Here is a 5,195-nt window from a genome sequence, read left to right as displayed (position 1 = left end):
AAATCTGTCCTAATTTGTCTTGTCAATACTTAAAGCAGCCATGTCTGGCTCTTCTATACCCCTCCACTATTGTGGCTCTTTGGTTAAAGAAAAATACCAAAGCGTTTTGTTAAAGAAAAAAATAACCGTAAAGTAAAATTTAAAAAAAGTAAAATAATTTATCCCTCTGCAAGCTTTCAAAGCACAGTTACCATAGTGATTTGATAATTGAGAACTAAATATTGGGACAAATTCTAATGTTTTAAGTGAGTCTCATGGTTCAAAAAATACTGTTAATTGGCTATGTTTTAATTTGAGAAAATTAGGTTTATGAATTTCTGGCTAAGAAGAACCACAAATGTTAATATATATACATATATATCTTATTAATTTACACCACCTACCACTAGATTTGCTCTATTGAGATGATCCTATCTGACACAGGAAGTCTTTTATTTTGAAAGAAAATCTTGTGACCCTCTGTTAAAAGTTATAAACTGGTTAATTTTTGGGAAAAAAAGGTATTTTCTGTTAAAGTTTGTTTTATTTTTTTATTTTTAGTATATTCATATTTAAAAATAACAACATAAATCAAAAGTCTTATTTTTCTAAAGGATGTGTGGCTCATCCTATGTGTGGTTAGTGATAAATCGACCCAAATGGCTTTTTAAGTCTAAAGGTTGCAGACCCTTGACGTAGAGCATGTGTCAAAGTCAAGGGCCGGATTGCCATCTATCGTGCATACAACTGCTTTTATTAGACTCAAATTCATCTTTTTTTTCAGCTCGTGCGAACAGTTTAACACCAGTGTAGGAGTTTGGCTCTGCGTTTGACTGTGGTTTTTCAGAGTGAGAGAAAGTGAGACGGCAGGAGGATGTACTCGAGACAGAAGTGAGGCAGAGATGTGTGTCTGCAGAACCCAACAGAGGAAGGAGGATGAAGTCAATGACAGCAAAAAGGAAGGAGTGAGCAAGGAAAGGACAAGGCCTTGTCTTCAGAAACAGCTGACAGGTTGACAGGTCTGCTGAGACCAACAGAAAGCAGCGTTTGGAGACAGAAGCCAAAAGATAAACAGGCGGAGATGCAGACAGAGAAACGAGGGCAAAGAGGGGAGACCGCTGGAGATAAAGATATAGATGCAACTTATAGCTGCAAACTTTTACTTTAGGATTCTATTTTCACCTCTTTGTGGCTGTAATTCAAGTTTATCTTTTATGAGAAGAGCTGCAAGTGACTCAGAAAACTTATCTGTTAGTTCTGATCATAAACAGGCATGAACTTGAGAAAAAGGTGGTGAGCGACTTTCAGCAGAGAAAAGGGGAGGACTGAATAAGTGGAGGAAGAGGAAATCCAAAAAAAGTCTTTCATTCTGAAAAGTGATTTCCTGGAGGCTTTGCTTGTCGTTTTTTTTAAGCATCTCAGCTGTTTACCAAAGTGCTGAAGTTGTGATGATTTGGGCTTGTTTGCAGCCGCGTGACCTACATACTGTGCAGACAAATTGGCTTTGAACCTGCAAGAGCTCATGTGCAAAGAATCCCTCTTCAAGTTATTACATCATTTTGTTTACTTTAGAAAATAGAAGTCAGAAAAAAAAAACATCTGAGAACTAAATCTTAGCAAAACAGGGCTTTAAGTATGAATTAATTTCAGATATTGAAGCTAGAACTTTGGGGTGAGCAATACTTTCTTTGAAGCTTTTTAAGGCAGATAAAACATTTGGCTCAGACTGTAAGAAGCAAAAGAAGAAGAGAAGCTTGTTAGAAGCGTTGAGGGTTTCTGGGACTGAGAGTCCTCCGGCGCTGGAATGAGTGGAGTGCTGGCGAGGGCGACTTGTCATGGACACTGTCAGGAACGGAAGACTTGTGTAGAGAAAAGAGAGCAGGAGAGACTTAGATGGACTTCTACTGGTTGGGAAACAGAAGTTGGCGGAGCGCGAAACGAGTGGAAGAGGGAGAGAAGGGAGGAGAGCGTGAATGCCAGCTATTGTTGGAATGCCGGAGCAACACGCAGCACAGAGGGAGGGGGAAGTGTTAGAGTTTGTGGGGGTCAGCGGGTTTTGGTCGAGGCCCTTCAAGTTTAGTGTTGGGAGGCTAGCTTCTGAGGGGTGAATTATCACCTAGTTTGGACCTGAGCCTAAGACGGTCCTGCACAGGGTTTCACCGTGAGTCTGAAGATGATGGAGGTGAAGTTGGAATGAAGATTGATGAGTAACAATAGAGATTACAGTCACACCTGGGGTCATCTTAGAACCAGAACTTGATTTCCGATCTTCCCATACATGTTTGCCTCCAACAGATTTACCAAAAAGTGCCTTGGTTCCAGACTAGTAAACAATGAACTTGATGACCAACGCAACAGTCTTGAATGCAGATGTCCTCTGTCCACATCGATCATCTTTTGATCAATTTTAAAAGCAGTGGTCTTCTAATTATGATTTTTATATTTTCTGTGGTATGAATCGCACCGGAGTATAATTTGCACCAGAGTATTTGTCTCACAGGAGTGTAAGCTGCACCAGAGTATTGTTAATGCCGGAGTATTAGTCGCACCAGAGTATTGTTAATACCGGAGTATTAGTCGCACCAGAGTATTAGTTGCTCCGGAGGATAAGTCTCACTGCAGTATTCGTCAAACTGGAGTACAAGTTGGACCAGAGCATTAGTCTCACCGTACTAGTAGCCCCAAAGCATTAGTTGGATCGGAGAGTATTAGTCGCACTGGAGTCTTAGATGCACCGGAGTATTAGTCGCACCTAGGTATTGGTCATGCTGGAGTATTATTCTCACCAGTGTATTAGTCAGACCTGAGTATTGGTCACAACAGAGTATAAGCTGCACCTGAGTATTGGTCACACTGGAGTATTAGTCTCACCAGAGTATTAGTCACAACAGAGTATAAGCTGCATATGAGTATTGGACACACTGGAGTATTAGTCTCACCAGTGTATTAGTTGGACCTGAGTATTAGTCACAACAGAGTATTAGCCGCACCTGAGTATTGGTCACACTGGAGTATTAGTCGGACCAGAGTATTAGTTTTACCAGAGTATTAGTCACAACAGAGTATAAGCTGCACCTGAGTATTGGTCACACTGGAGTATTGGTCTCACCAGAGTATTAGTTGCACTTGAGTATAGGTTGCACCGGAGTATTAGTTGCACCGAAGAATAAGCCACACAGGAGTATTAGTTTCACACCAGTATAAGTTGCAGGAGCAAAAAATGTCTAATCAAGAAGAAGAAAACCATATATAAGTCACTCTGGAGTATGTGTTGCACTTAAGGGAGAAAAGTCTGATGTTTCAGAACAAATCCGCCAAGCCCAGAGTAACGCCGCATTAACACTGAACGTGATTGAAGTATCACACTCGCATCTACTGCCTCTTTTTGATACGCATCAAGTTCGTGTCCACTGCTTCTTCTGACACGGGTCAAATTGGATGCTCAATGCTTGTCCAAAAATGTTTTTAGAAACCAGACGCTCCTGTCACATGCGGGAAAAGCTACCATTAAGTTTTTTGCCTCATCATGGAACCATTGACTGTATATCAAACAATACATAAGAAATAACTCACCTAATTTGTATATAAAAAAAAAAAAATCACAGACAAGTTGGGTCTAAGTAGAAGTCACAACCCTAACTAAACTATGAAAAACAAACTAGGACTTATACTCTGGCAAATACGATATGTCATTTTTAGCCAAAGCCTATGTGGAGTTATGGGTGGAGTAAGTCTGTGCTCATTTCCCATCATGCTTTTCATGCCACTCTTTCCTGATAGCTTACAGCCCTCACAATCCCAGCCAAACATTTGCAACAAAAATGGTGAGCAACATTGGAGCCATCTAGCCGTACAGTTTTGAGCCAGATGCCAGCTAAAATGAAGATCTATTTTTGGATTAATTTTTTTGCAAATGGATGTTTTAGAATGCAGCGGAGCAAGGGGATGGTGGCCAACTAAATGTAGCAACTACAAGGGCATTCTTTTCATCTGCTCCTATTCATCACCAGTTAAATAAATAGATTTTAAATTTCTCAATTGGGTTCTCAAATAGGTTCCCTTTCTGACTTTTGTAAGACAAAAAGTGTTAATTTTTGATCCAAAATAATATATGTTGCACACATTTCCCTGCAAGTTTTCTGTTGAACCGTTTTGATCCAGACTGCTGGAAAACACTGAATACTTTGGTCTTCTCTCTGTAAAAGGTCATGCCTCATAGTGTTTATGTGTGTTGATTGTGTTGAGCCTTTTAGTATTTACACAACGTGACTGTGAGAAAGGTCTTGTCTGCATCAGAGCTTCATGAGCATCTAAGGATTAAACTTCACTAATCCAACCTTTGATGCTGAGTTCCAAGCACTGGTTTGGTTCTTTAGTGTTGTTAGGATCTGACGGGAGTGGGCTGTGCCATAGTGGTTAGCACTGTTGCCTTCTTCTGTTGCCACTTTCCACTGTCCAGAAATGTTTTTTTTCCATCTTTTATTTAATTTTATTTATATAGCCCAATATCACAAAAAAGGGAAAAAAAGCCTCATTGGGCTTCACGCTGGTAATTTTACAACAGCAGAAGGTCAGTCGTAAAATATAAACAATTGCTAAAAACTAAACTGATTAAATAAAACTGGTTATCCCTGCCCTACCCGGTAAGGAAACAACTCCTAAAAAACCCGATTCAGGAAAAAAGAAGAAACCTTATGGATGTCCACATGAAGGAGAGATCCTCTCCCAGGACGGGCAGGCGATGTACCAGGACTGTTAACAAAGAATTAGCTTATTTAACTGTACAACTACACGTTTGAGTCAAGTTCAGCCAAGTAGGACTGGGGGACAGGTGGGGGCGAGGTCCAATATGAGCCAGAGGCGTGGTCCACGGCCAAGAGCAGGAGCACAGACAATCCACCAGGAATCTGAAAGAGGAACAACATGTGAATCACACTGCACCAAACAGAACCACAGAGAACTAAATATAATAAAAAATAAAGAGGAGAGGAGAGGTAAATGTGAATAGAGAATAGAACCCCAGAAATGATGTGGATAATAACGTCGATAGAAAATCTAAAATGTTAGCCTATCAACATAATTCTAGAGCTACAGCAGAGGGAATCAACCGCCAGAACCCGAGTTATCTACCAACTTCCCTCAGCTGAGTTCCGTGGATAGATAAATAATCATATCAAGAACTTTTTTCAATTGCAAAATAATGTTCGATCCATTTT

At 40.2% G+C, this 5,195-nt stretch overlaps 1 protein-coding gene across 1 annotated transcript in view; it reads left to right on the top strand.

The window, feature by feature from the left end:
* The window catches only part of LOC112151658 (traf2 and NCK-interacting protein kinase), a gene marked incomplete in the record, with an annotated part of 98,737 nt that overhangs the window by 18,099 nt on the left and 75,443 nt on the right, over positions 1-5,195 (top strand).

The sequence above is a fragment of the Oryzias melastigma genome, linkage group LG22, assembly GCF_002922805.2.
Source record: "Oryzias melastigma strain HK-1 linkage group LG22, ASM292280v2, whole genome shotgun sequence".
In the NCBI taxonomy this organism is placed as follows: Eukaryota; Metazoa; Chordata; class Actinopteri; order Beloniformes; family Adrianichthyidae; genus Oryzias; species Oryzias melastigma.
Note: the sequence above shows the minus strand (reverse complement) of the source record. Positions and strands in the feature narration are given on the sequence as shown.